The following is a 14,883-nucleotide window of genomic DNA, read 5'->3' as shown; positions in this document are numbered from 1 at the left end:
ATGGGGTTGGGGGGCAGATGGGGGTCGGGATTGGATGGGATTGCGGGTCCGGACGTGAGGGTGGCAGGTGAGGGTGGCGGGTGAGGGTGGGAGCATATGGGGTGGAAGGGGCTCGCGTGCGGTGTGCTGCTGCCTTGTCCCCTGAATGGGGAGCGGACTCAGCGAGTGCTCACTGTGTCAATCCTGATGGGGGTGGGGATATTGGAGGCTTCAGTAATGCAGCAGGTCCCGTACACGGAAGTGTGTGACTGCTCAGAAACAAACCCTGAGATAGTGAGAGGGAACAAGGCAGGCAGAGCGAGGAAAAAAGAAACTTCTGAAAACACCGAGCCCCAGAGGAGAGGCATTGAATCAATTAATCGAATAATCAATTATCTGAACGAAATACTGCCTGCCCATCTCGTTAGTATAATCGAGGTTCCTCTGTACTTTAGTAGTCTACGAAAGAACTCACAACTACACTCATTACACATCAATAAATAAATAAGTAAATAAATAACTCCATTCAGTGTAACAAGACTCATAACCTTCAAGAGCATCAATTATTAAACCCACGTTTGCTTGAAATTCTTTCCCTCAGGACATTAGGCTTATAAAAACCAAACCATCATGGCTAGACAAAAGCTCTAATTGAAATGGCAGTACAGATCTGCTTCCAAATAATTCAAAAAGGGCTGCCATGTCTTATAAAAATTGTCTCAGACACCCAGTACTTCAGAATGTTCTTCCTCGCACAAAAAGTGAGGATGTTAAAAGCTTTTTCCCATGTACATCGAAGGGAGATAAATTCAGCGAACGCAGAAGAGAAAGCGGGTCCACCTTGCCTTCAGTCCCCAAGACTCTCTCTATTGCTCCGGCCACTGCACTACAGTATGGAGCCTGTGACAGGACCACAAGCAATGAGTGAGGGTATCCGTATTTATTTTACACTTGGGGCACATTGAAGACGCACCCTGCTTAAATTTCACAAGATGATCTAGGGCCAGATGGCCCCTATGAAGAACTTTTAACTGCATGGCATGGGTCCCATTACATATCAAAATCTTCCTCACATTCTCACAAATGTCCTCCCAGGTTTCCTGAGTGATCTCCACCCCAACTCTCTCTCCCAGACCTCACGTAGACGCTCAATGGCTCCCGAGGAACCTCCCCCCAACAAATGATAGAGAGCACTCACTGAAAGAGTACTCTTAGCCTGAAGCACCCTCTTTTCTGTATCAGATCTATAACCCTCAGTCAGAAGCGTAGTCTCTTTTTGGATAAAATCTCTGATCTGAAAAAAAAACAAAGAGACCCCTATTTAATAATCCATACTTATGAGTTATTTGATCAAATGATATTAACGTTTCATCTTCAAACAGGTCACCCAAACAAGAGACTTCCCTATCCGCCCAGGACTTAAACCTGGGATCCATTGTCCCTGGCCGGAAACCTGGCATCCCAACTATGGGAGTATGGAAAGATGTTTTAGACATATTACCCTCCATCTGTCTCATTGACCTCCATGCTTCGACAGTGTTAATAACTATTGGATTGCAGCAATGTTCCTCAACTGTCCTCATTTTGTCCAGAAACAACAAGTTAATAAGAGGACACAATGTCCACCCATAGCAACGCTGAGCCCTCGCAGGCCCGATCACTCACAAAAGATATGAGGGAGCTCAATTGATATCTTCTGACATCCAGAGGTCCACTTCTCCCAACCCCTGGGGCATTTGCAATCTTGTAAGCTTGATAAGGGAATGCTTACGATACCAAATAAAAGAAGAAAACCAACCATTCAATTTCAGAAATATTTGTCTAGGATAAAGCAAGGGAAGCATCCACAAAGGGTATAATAAGCAAGGAAGAACATTAATTTTAATAAGAGCAACTTAACCTAGCCATGATATTGGAAAGGCCCCCATCTTTGAAGGTCTTGTTTAATCTTGTCAAACAAATGAACAAAATTAACCTTGAATAACTGATCAAAACTAGGAGTAACAGAGAGGCCCAAATAGAGAAAGCTTCCCAATTCCCACCTTCAACGTCTGGTATTCCCCTAAGACTCCCCTAGGCATAGCCTCCGATTTTGAAAAATTGATCTTGTAACCTGAGAAAAAGCCAAATGAATTAATATATTGTATTAAACACGGCACCAAAACTGCCGGATTCGAGAGAAAAATTAGAACATCATCCGCATATAATGTGATCTTATGCACCTTTGACCCTACTTTTGGGGCAGCTATATTAGAGTCCCATGAGTGGCCTCTGCCAGTGGCTTAATCATCAATGTGAAGAGCAAAGGTGAGTGGGGACAGCCTTGCTGACTGCCCCTACCAATGTTAAAATGATCAGACCTTATACCATTAGTGAAGGCCGCTGCCAGAGGATCACTGTCAAGGATCCTTACCCATCTGATAAACACCTCACCTGGGGTAAACTGCTCCATGGTATAAAAAAGATATGGCCAATCCACAGTCAAATGCCTTCTCCGTGTCCAAGGCAACCATCAACCCTTGAACAGACTGCTGCTGGCACACTTGAATAATGTAAAGCAACTTCCTAACATTATTAAAGGACCTGAGAACCTTTATGAAGCTCGTCTGACCCTCCTTAACAAAAGAAGGCAACACCCTTTCCAACCTCAATGCCAGAATCTTCAATAAAATTTTTAAATCAGAGTTTAAAAGTGAGATGGGTCTGTAAGAAGCACAGTCTTTTGGGCCCTTCCCTTTCTTGATGATAAGAGAGGTATTAGCCTCTCTCAAGGATGATGGGAGGCAATCATGACCAAATGAATAGTTAATACATGTCTAGCATTGGCCCTGACAGTATGTTTACAAATTCTTTATAAAACTCACTGGGAAGACCATCAGGGCCAGGCACCTTTCCACTTTGAAGTTGCCTCACCGCCTCCTGCATCTCTTGTGCTGTTAATGGAGCACTAAAGAGAGACAACTGTTAAGCAGACACATCAGGAAGATCCAAGTGCCTAAAGAAACACTCCATTTTATCCCATCTGTCCTCACAGCATTCAGATTGGTAAAGTTCAGAGTTAAACCTCCAAAACACTGCATTGATCTTTTTAACGTCATAAGTAAGAGTCCCATTCCTTTCCCTAATAGAAGCAATAGACTGGGAGACATTCTTCTTCCTGATCAAATATGCAAGTATTTACCCGGCCTATCACCATGTTCAAACAGCCTCTGCCTCACAAAAGAAAGTTCCTTCCTTGCTGTACGCGTTAGAATGGAGTTTAAGGTAGATCAGAGAGCTGTGATCCACTGCAGCTTAGTCACTGATGGTCTACTGTAATATGCCATCTCACCTGCCTTCAGTCATGCCTTAAGAAGACCGTGCTGCTCTCCCTTCTTTGGTTCTGACTGGCCGAGTGTGAGATAATTATCCCTCTAGCACAGGCCTTAGCAATCTCCCAAAGAATGGACGGATTACTAGCTGTACCTGAACTGGTGGCCAAAAAAACTTCAAATTCCCGAGAGAAGTATTCCATAAACTTGCTGTCCTTGAGGATGAAGAGATCCATTGTCCAGTACTGTGAGCCCATTACATCACCCTTCATCTTAACCATTAAATACACCACTGCATCATCAGAGATGACAATATTCCCAATTGAACAGGATACCATCAAATCTAAAAAAATCCGCAGGAGTTAGGAAATAATCGATCCTTGTGTGGCACTTATGAGGATTGGAAAAGAATGGAAAATCTCTGCCCGTAGGGTGTAAACGTCTCCAAATGTCTACCGACCCCAGTTTCACACATAGATCACCCAACTGTTTAGATTGTGAAGAAAACTTTGGGGGACCTTCGGGCATTCTATCCAGCACAGGATCCATGAGGCAATTAAAGTCCTTTCCTATAATAATATGCCGCGATGCTAAGGCTATTAGCTCAGATAGTGCATCAGTCAGAAATTTAAGAGGATGCGCTGGAAGACAATAGATATTCAAAATACCACATTCCTCACCATGTACAAGTGCCTTAAGAATAACAAACCAACCAATACTCATCTTTAACACAACGTATTAAATTAAATGGGAGACCCTTCCGGGCGAGTATGGCCACTCCCCTGCTCCTAGTACTAAAAGACGAGAAAAACACCCGATCATGCTGCAACTTCAAGTGTTCCTTGTCATTCAGGTGAGTCTCCTGCAACAGGGCAACATCCACCCTCTCCTTTCTAAGACTTGACAACACCCCTTTTTCTTTTAACTAGTGAATGGATCCCTCTAATAAATTCAGGTATACCATTATTTCAGGTGTACCATTTAAGAATGCTGCTAACCATGATCCTTTACTATCACCTTTGACCTGCTGAGAGGAAGAATTTGAATTACAGCACACTGAGCATACACAAAAGGAGATTCATGGAGTCTATTTACAAAAAAAACCCAAAATAAAACTAACAACAAACATGAAAAGCACTCAATGGGGACTCTACCCCACCTATTGAGGGAGGTTACACTTCCCATACACACCTCCAACCGTGCCCCCCCCCCACCCCACGCTTCACTCCAAAACCAATCAATAGAAGAAAACAAATCGAGGACATTGTAAACACAAAGGTATAACAAAAACAGTGAGCACTCTGCCCACGCCCCCATAATATATCATTGCCACTCCAGCTTGGAGAGAAAACAAAACCAACAACAACTTCTGTGGGAAAAGATTGAAAGTACAAGAAATAAAAGCAAGAAAAGAAAACCCAGACATTATTGTTCATATCCATAAGTCCATCTGCATTATTTTATAGTGGCCAAGAAGTTTTTTGCTTGCTCTGAGGAATCAAATGACCGCACAGTCTCCTTGTAAGTAATACAAAGCACCGCTGGGTATCTCGTCGAATATCAAATACCGAGGTCCTTTAACCTTCTCTTAACCTCACCCAACGATTTCCTCTTACGAATCACTGCTGCAGAAAAGACATGGAAAAACATTATCTTAGTTCCCTAATTAGTCAGGGCCTGCAGATCTATGCCCAACCTTCTAGAAGTTTCCATGGCTCTCTGCTTGTCCCTGTAGCATTAAAATCATATCAGAACTGGGCAGAGGCGCAGACCCTGACCGGCTCTGTGCACCACAACCCAGTGAGCTCTGTCAACTTTCACCCGGTCTGCCTCGGCATCCCAGCCAAGAAACTGTGGCAGCCACTCTTCAACAAAACCTGCTGGCTGCCCACCTTCTACTCCCTCCAGGAGCCCAATGACCTGAGCATCTACAAAAGAAGATTCATGGAGTCTATTTACAAAAAAAACTAACAACAAACACGAAAGGCACTTAATGGGGGACTCTACCCACCCATTGAGGGTGCTTACACTTCCTACACACGCCTCCAACCGCGCCCTCCCCCCCACACTTCACTCCAAAACCAATCAATAGAAGGAAACAAATCGAGGACATTGTTTTTCCTCCTACCTCTATTTTCCAGGTCATCCACTTGCTCAGTCAGGGCCTGAACCTGCTTTTCAAGGGCCTGGATCCACCCCACCGAGGACTCAACTTCGGTCTCCAGCACTGCGGTCCGCCACTCAACCTCTTCAACTCGCTTCCGGAGCCCTTCCAACTCCTTCTGATGCTTTTGCAGCGTGGCCAAGATTGGCTCGAGCCGATTACGAGTCCCTTCGCCCATCTCCTGGATCAGCTATCGGATCGCTCTGAGTTCCTCCATGATGTTCTGCTGTACAGGCATTTCCTTCACAGCTGCTGAGGGATTTGCAGCTGCTTCCATTGTTGTAGTCTTGGCCCTTCCCGATATTTTCGGCGAGTGTCCCGAGTGTTGAGACTTGACCATTTGCTTAGTCATTCTTGCTCGCTCGAAAAAGGATTTAAACAGCTGTACAACTGTTTAACAGTAATTTCTTCCAAAAACAAAACTAAGGTGGAGGGGCATAAAAATATTGCTACCCTGGGTTGGGGTGCATTGCTCAGTAAAGCTGATCTAATCAGATTGCTGCCATCTTGGATCCCCATAATCCATATTTTAAAATATTTTTTCATTTGCTGTATTGCAAATATCAGGATTTATAAATCATGTACCCTTTAACGTGTAAGTAAAATTGAAGTAACATCTGACTAAGCAATTGGAGATATTTTCTGAGAAATTCGGAAACATTAACACTTGTAGAAAATATCACAGGTTTTAAATGTTAGGTGCAAGGCAGTTGCACAACATTATCATAACACATTGGCTGCTTTTGAAATGGGCATTACTTTGTGATCGGTAGATGAAGTAATTTTCAGCTTCTTACATTGTCAACCCTCCCTCCCGAGCAATACAAAATCCATTTATGCACTGATTTACTGGCCATTCATTTAAATATCTGGATCATGGTGTCGGACATGCTGCCTATTCTTCAATGGTCAGGTGTTTGCAGTCACCTACAATATGATGAGTGTCAGCAATGTTGAAGTGGTGACACTTGCTACTGACCTCAAGAAAATGACCCACAAAGATCTAGCAATCTCTGGGACACAGATTTCATCGCTCCAGTAGGTGGCTCGAGTCTGCCGCCTAGTCAAGGCATCCAGCAGCAGTGGTGTCATCAAGCAGGGTAAGCAGCTAATGACATTGAATAATTCTCATAGACAGCAAGCCAGGAGTTAAAAATGTTGATTATGCTTCACCTTTTAGATAATTTTCCAGGGAACAAGATAAAAATAGGATACATATATGGAATTAATGGAAGCTGAAATACATAATTAATTTTTAAAAAGGTGGATTTTTATTATAACACAGAAATTCAACATTCATAATTTATTTTATTTTAGGGTAAGAGGTTTCTCTGTTGTAATTATGAGCATAGAATTTCATTAAGAACTTATTTATATGTCTTTGAATAAAGTGTAATTTTTCAAAGGTTTTCACAGCAAGAATACTACTTGTTGACATCAGAGAGCAGGCAGATGAGCAGTGATATTTCTCCTAAATGTGGTTTTACAAAGAATGACAAATGCCAATTGAAATTACAATATTAGTGAAAGCATATATTGGCAATCATATTGGTACCAGCAAATATATCTCAGTTTAAAAGTGGAAATTTGCATCATAGAATCCCCACAGAGTGGAGGCAGGCCATCCAGCCCTTCAAGTCCACAGCAACTCTCTGAAGAGCATCCCACCCCATCTCTATCATTCTGTATTCCTCCTGGATAACCCACCTATCCTGCACACTATGGGCAATTTAGTATGGCCAATCCACCAAACCTGCACATCTTTGGACAGTTGGAGGAAACCCACACAGCCATAGGGATAATATACAAACTCCACAAAGGCAGTCACCTAAGGCTGGGATTGAAACTGGGTCCCTGGTGCTGTGGGGTAGCAGTGCTAACCACTGAGCCACCATGTCACCCAATTCAGTAGATGTTTTTGATTGTAGTGTATAGTTAAATAGAGCAAGCCACATAGATGTTAAGACTGTATTACAACCCACCAGGGTATCACTGCATAAGATGAGATCCATTATTCCTGGAGCTGTAGCAAATGTTGAAGTCTTTTTTACACTACATAGTATACCCTAATTTACCAGACTTTCAGACTAAGGTTGATAGAAAGCCCAAAGCAGGTTTCTGTACTAAGTAAGAATTATTATTTAGTACAAGTAACTAAAACGCAAAACCCCTTATAAACTCCCCCTTAAGCAAACAAGGAAAATAGATTATTCGTAGAGATAGAGAAAATTGGAAAGTCAGTTCAGTGGTCTTTGATCCCTGGATCCGATCTTCAGCTTGCCAGATACTTGTTCAAGTAGGAGAAAGTGAGGTCTGCAGATGCTGGAGATCAGAGTCGAGATTGTGTTGCTGGAAAAACACAGCAGGTCAGGCAGCATCTGAGGAGCAGGAGAATTGACGTTTCAGGCCGGAGCCCTGAATAGGTTGAATAACCAAAGTCTTTTCCAGGTAGGAGAGTCCAAAACTAGAGGACATAGGTTTAAGGTGAAAGGGGAAAGATTTTAAAGGGACCCATGGGAGAGAGGATGTGCTTGTATGGAATGAGCTGCCAGTGGAAGTGGTGGAGGCTGGTACAATTACAACATTTTTAAAGGCATCTGGATTGGTATGTGAATAGGAAGGGTTTAGAGAGATATGGCCAAATGTTCTCAAATGGGACTAGATTAATTTAGGAGATCTGGTCAGTACGATTGAGTTGGATCAAAGGGTCTATTTCCATGCTATACAACTGTAGATAATGGATGCATTGAGGTTGTCATCTTACAAAACTTCCAAGGTTCTAGAAAAAATACATCTGATTGGAAATACCAAATGTAATGAATTATTTCAGAAAGAAGGGAATCAGAAAGCAAGAAATTAGAGGGTTTGTTTGCCTAAATTCTAACATTGGGAAAATTCTGGAATCCAAATGCAGGAAATAGTAGAGTATGTGGAGAATCATTATACAATCAGGCAAAGCCACTATTATTTTGTGATTCAAAAAGCTGGGGATTTGATAATTTCCTTGGATAACAGGGAGCCAGTAGATGCAGTAGATTTGGATAGTGACAAGTTACATACAAATGGTTATGAAACAATGGTCCAGCCCATGACCAATGTGAGGTAGGGCCAGAAATTTGGAAAAATTGGATGAGAAGTTGAACAAAATCCTATTTGATGACAAAATCAAAAATTTACATTTTCCAACCATGTCCTGGATATTATGACAAGATTCTCACTAGTGAATGATGAGAGGCCTATTGACAAAGATTATCACTCAGTATGGCCCTCATTATTACTTAATTTTGCATCTTTAATATTAACATTATCATCTTTAATGTTCACATGGAGGTGTCAGTATCTGAGCTGGTGCAGAGTGAGGGACACAGCCTTACCAGTGTTTTTTGAAAGACAGCTGTGATCTCGCCCTCCAAGGGCTCTCAACACTGCTCTCTTGATTGTGGCCAAATTCTCTGCTCTAGACAGTGAGTAGCTGCATGTTGGACATCCCACCATGTCCCATTTTTTTCAACCCTTTTATAGATCATTTCCATCTGAAATGAGATGAAGAGAAGGATTGAGTAAGATGGAAGTTGTTGGCGCAGCATGTTGGTACAAATGCAAGTGGGGGAAAAGGATTGTGTTTTCCTGTGTGAGTGAGTCAGCAGCACAGAGGGCATGAAGGGGTAGTGGTTTTGGGGTTAAGTGAGTGACAGCAAGTGAAAGAAGATGCTACATACGATGGTGAAAGTGACGGAGCATGAGTCTTGGTGGGCAGTGTGTGCAGTAACAGATATAGAGTCAACGTGAGGTAGTAGACAGAAAATGGTGGCACTAATCTTGGCAGAGCAGAGAAGGTCATTGACCTTCTTTTGGCATTGCTAGGTATTTTCCAGACTGTTGAGACCACACTGGTCCTGGTGGCAACCTTGGACCAAGCTGGCAGGATCTGGCCAGTCCTCACTAGTCCTGAGGTAAAAGGATATTCCTTCTCTGTGCCAGCCATCCATCAGGACTTCCAGTCCCTGTCTACAAAGCAAAGCTCCAACTTGCCCTTGATTTTCGTGTCCATGTTTTTATTCATTCAAGGGATTTGAGCATCGCTGGCTAGGTTAGCATTTATTACCCATCGCTCATTGCCCAAAGGCTAGTCAAGAGTCAACCACATCACTGTGGGTCTGGAGTTACTTGTAAGCCAGACTAGGTAAGTACAGCAGTTTCCTTCCCTAAAGGACATTAGTGAACCAGATAGGTTTTTTTCTGACAATCAACAATAGTTTTATGGTTATTATTAGATTCAATTCCATATTTTTATTGAATTTAAGTTCCATCATCTGCCGTGGCGGGTTTCTTGCTAATGTCTCCAAAATCAGGGCAGCCCCAGGTTGGCACTGCTTGACCATTGAAACACGACCAGGGAGTCTGGGGTATCCTGGAACTAAAGAGTACCTCCAGCTACATTGACTGGGAGAATCTGGCTAGCATCGAACAAGTGAGGCATGGTATCTATTTGATGAGACTGTTTGGGATAATTGCACAAGAAATTTTGCTCGGCCTCATGGAGACAAACCCTCCATGTAACTCGACAAAGATGAGACTTTGCTGATTTCTGGTAATATTCAGCACCAAGTCAGAATAAATGGATTATTTTGACGTTGGTGAATTTTATGTCATGGAGGGGCTCAAGGTTCAGTGTCAGTAATTCATGATTTAGACGAAGTAAAACCAAGCTCATGTGGACAGATTAGTCAGAGCAGAGAAAGCTAAAGGGCAAATGGTGGCTCAGTGATGATGGGGTGAAAAGCCACAGGGAGCAGCTGTCAGCTCAGTGAAGCTGAGATGTTAGTCTGCTCTGTGAGGTTGGGAGGTGAGCACTCAGTGGAGCATTCTGTGTTTGAGTGCTGTTGGCTCTCAAAGCATGCAGGAAGTGGAAGCCTGTGGGTGTCCTAGCTGAAATGGAGCTGCTGTAAAGGGAGATCAGTGGCCACATCTTTGAAAGCAATAGAGCACTGAAATTCCTCATGAGAAAGACCAAGATTGAAGGATTTTATACCCAATAGTGATCAGGGCGGCATGGTGGCTCAGTGGTTAGCACTGCAACCTCACAGCGCCAGGGACTTGGCTTCAATTCCAGCCTCAGGAGACTGTCTGTCTAGAGTTTGCATTCTCCCCGTATTTGCGTGGGTTTCCTCCAGGTGCTTCGGTTTCCTCCCACAGTCCAAAGTTGTGCTGGTCAGGTGGACTGTCCATGCCAAATTGCCCATGGTGTTAAGTGCATTAGTCAGAGGTAAATGGGTCTGAGTGGGTTAATCTTTGGAGGATGGGTTACGACTGGTTGTGTCAAATGGTCTGTTTCCACTATGTAGGGAATCTAATCAATAAAACAAGACTGGACTGTTGAATTAGTTAGTACAAATAGTCCTAGTTGTATCTGCTATTGATCATAAATGGCTTGTGAATTCCTTGTTATGGCTGAGATTGGAGGGGTGCAGTTTACCCTCTTCTAGTATCCTTCCTCCACTGAGCACACAAATTGTAAATTTAACCTGGTTAGTAGTGTGATTGATTCTGTAGGTCTCAGAAGTGTCAAATTCAGTATTAATAAAAAAGTCGAATGGCACTGGAAATGCACAGTAGGTCAAGCAACATCTGAGGAGCAGGAGAGTGGACATTTTGGACATAAGCCCTTCATCAGGAATGTGGGAGTGGGAAGGGAGCTGAGAGATAAATAGGACGGTGGGGGTGGGGCTGGGGGAACGTAGCTGGGACTGCCCACATACATTTAGGACACCATCCATGCCCTCCACCTTCTCCATGACTTTCTTTTCCCTGGCCCCCAGTGCCTCACCTTCACCATGGACATCCAGTTACTATACACGTCCATCCACCATGTGAAGGCCTCCAACCCTTCTGTTTCTTCCTCTCCTGCTGACCGAACCAGTACCCCTCCAGCAACACACTCATTCAAATTATGGACCTGGTCCTCACCCTCAACAACTTCTCCATTGAATTCTCCCACTTCCTTCAGACCAAAGGGGTAGCCATGTGCACCTGCTTGGGCCCCAGCTATGCCTGCCTCTTCATAGGATACATAGAATAGTCCATCTTCCACAGTTACGCCAGATCCATACCCCACCCTTTCTTCTGCTACATTGATTGGCGCCAACTCATGCTCCCATGGGAAGGTTGATCAGTTCATCCACTTCATGAACACCTTCCACCCTGACCCCAAATTCAACTGGACCATCTCGAACACCTCCTTCTCCTTCCTGGACCTCTCCATCTCCATTTCCAGTGACTGACTCAACACGGATTGCTATTTCAAACCTATCTGACTCCCACAGCTACCTGGACTACACCTCCTCCCACCCACTCCCTCCTGTAAGAACGCAATCTCTTCCTCCCAATTACTTCACCTTTGCCAATCTACTCACAGGAGGAGCAATTCCACTCCTGGACATCTCAGATAGCCTCCTATTTCCAGGACTACAAGTTCCCCTTAGGTATACTCCCTCCACCAACGCACCCTCCACTCACAGCACCTTCCCTTGCCACCGCAAGAGGTACAAAACCTGCACCTACATCTCCCTCCCTCACCTCCATCCAAGACCCAAAGGATCCTTTACATCTGGCAAAGATTTTCCTGCACATCCACCCACTTCGTTGACTGTGTCTATAGCTCTCAAGGTGGTCTTCTCTACATCAGGGAGACAGAACACCAACTCACGGAACGTTTCAGGGAACATCTCTGCAATACTCTCACCCACCATATACATTCGAGTCAAGAAATTGCTAGAACAGGGTGTTGTTTGCAACCCCTACAGACACAAAAGCTATTGAAATAGAGTTAAAAATTGACTTTTTTTAAATGCTATGAATAGGTAGGTGTGTTTCATTCTCAAAAATATGAATCAGCTGAATATGAATCAGTTGATCACTTCAACACCCTCTCCCACTCTGCCAAGAACATGCAAGTGCAGGGCCACCTCCACCACCAAATCTAAGCCACCCAATGACTGGAGGAAGAATGCCTCATCTTCTGCCTGGGACCTTTCAACCACATGGCATCAACATCGACATCGACTTCACTAGTTTCCAAATCTCCCCTCCTCCCACCTCATCTCAGATCCAAACCTCCAACTTGGCACCGCCCTCTTGACCTGTCCTAACTGTCCATCTTCCTTCCCACCTATCTGCTCCACTCTACCCATCAATCTATCACAATCAATCCCCACCAGTAACTAGCTATTTACCCCCACCCCTACGCCCCACCCTCCTACGTATCTTTTGTCCCCCTTTCCCTCACCACATTCCTGATAAAGGGCTTATGCCTGAAGCATCGACTCTCCTGCTCCTCGGATGCTGCCTGACCTGCTGTGCTTTTCCAGTGCCACACTTTTCGACTCGGATTCTCCAACATCTGCAATCCTCACTTTCTCTCAGTATTAATAAAAGTCAGCTAGGATTCTTTAGTCAACAACAAATAATCGAATTTTGGCAAAATAGACTTATCTGAAAGTGGATGGACAATACATTCACCAAATAATGCTGTGTCTTAATACTTCGAGGAGAAAGTGAGGTCTGCAGATGCTGGAGATCAAAGTTGAAACTTTATTGCTGGAACAGCACAGCAGGTCAGGCAGCATCCAGGGAACAGGAGATTCGACGTTTCGGGCACAGGCCCTTCTTCAGGCCATTCCTGAAGGTGTTCAGCAGGAGAAGATAAAAGGTAGGGAGGAGGGACTTGGGGATTGCAGGACTTTATTGTGGGATTATGGTCAGCATGGACAATTGGACCTAAGGGTCTGTCTCCAGCTTGCATGTCTATGAATCTAAAATTTGGAAATTGATCATTTCTAACTGGCTTTTTGTTGACTTTGCTCAAATGTTCCAATTGTCTCAAAACTGTTTAGCAGTTTGTAGGACCAACTTTAAAAAACAAGCAGGTAGAACAGAATATTTCTTGCACCTCTTCTGTTTATAATTTTTCCCTTAAAATTCTGAGTTCAAGTTAGATGTCTACCAAATTCAGCTGATTCATATTGTTGAGAATGAAACACACCTACCTATTGATAGCATTAAAAAAAATCACTTTTTAACTATTTCAATAGCTTTTGTGTCTGTATGGGTTGCAAACAACACCCTTTTCTAGCAATTTCTTGACTCGAATGTAAGTTCAACTCTGCACCCTGATTTTTAAAAATGATTTTATTTACTGGGGGAAAGGGCTTACACAGGGTTGTGACCTCTTTTCTAACTGGGCTGATATATCCTTCACCCGCCCCTTCCGACTCTATCCTTGTTCTGTCCTGGGTGGCATTGTATGCCAGCCTCACCTCACTAACACTGGAGAGGTGATACAGAGAGGGAAGTATTTTCAACTGTGTTCTAGCATTAGCTGGAGTCACTAGGGGCACTGTTTTCTCCTGCACTGTTTAAGGCCAGTTGCCCCTGTTTTGAGTTAGCACTTGCAACTGTATGCAGATTTCAACCTGACCCTTCTTTTGTTTTAGCAATGATTCTGATTCCATCTATATTTAATTTGATGGTGAAGGATTACAGTATTGAATTCTGTCAGGATTTGTGGTGAGACTTTCAAGAAATGTGGGCAGAAGTTATAGATAATGATGGAGCTGGAGTCAACTCATATTAGTTGCTGATGACCTGCACTATTAACAGTATGGACTATGGGTCTTCCAGAACCATCAAATAGGAGAAGAGACATCTTCTCTCCCTGGGAGGCTAGTCATAATGGACTCTGGCTTGTTATCCTGGGATTTTGAGTTGCTACTACAGCCCCCAGCCAAGTTTGCTATCTAATCGTAACAGCCTCTATTGCTGCCTCCAACCTCACTAGATGCTTTTTGACTGGGTCAAGATTCATTTGAAATGTTGGCTAGGTGAAAAGAGGGATTTGCTGTCATTGTGAGCATCTTGTCCTCTATGCTTACACCAGCATTCAGAGGCAAAATAACCCCGCCATTTCCAGCTGGTACATCATCTTTGTGTTGGGCTTTTAAGCAGTGGCTGGATGAGGGGACCTCTGGCTGGATGAGGGGACCTCAACAACTCCCTCTTTAGCCTTTCCTGAAAACCTGAAAAAGCTATTATGGACCTGACTGTAAAATCTCTAAGTATTAACTTTCTTCTGCTCCATAGATTAATGAAGACTAGCTTGTATTAAAATAACACATTAACTAATACTGTTCTGGCAACATTTGCCATTTATAGCAAAATGTATGATTGCATTATAAGCAAATGCAACCAGGAAGTGAATTGAAGTAATTATTGATGAAAGAGTATTAAAACATAATACTTTCTTGATGCCCTTATCTGTACTGTGCAGTGATTTATAGAATCACATTCATAAAACCAGTGCATGCATGTAGCTCTGAACCATTGAGAATTAAAATTCAAATGACTCTGAAACACAAAAACAGCTCTGAACTT

The sequence above is a fragment of the Chiloscyllium plagiosum genome, chromosome 17, assembly GCF_004010195.1.
Source record: "Chiloscyllium plagiosum isolate BGI_BamShark_2017 chromosome 17, ASM401019v2, whole genome shotgun sequence".
Classification (NCBI taxonomy): domain Eukaryota; kingdom Metazoa; phylum Chordata; class Chondrichthyes; order Orectolobiformes; family Hemiscylliidae; genus Chiloscyllium; species Chiloscyllium plagiosum.
This window is presented reverse-complemented; position numbering follows the sequence as displayed.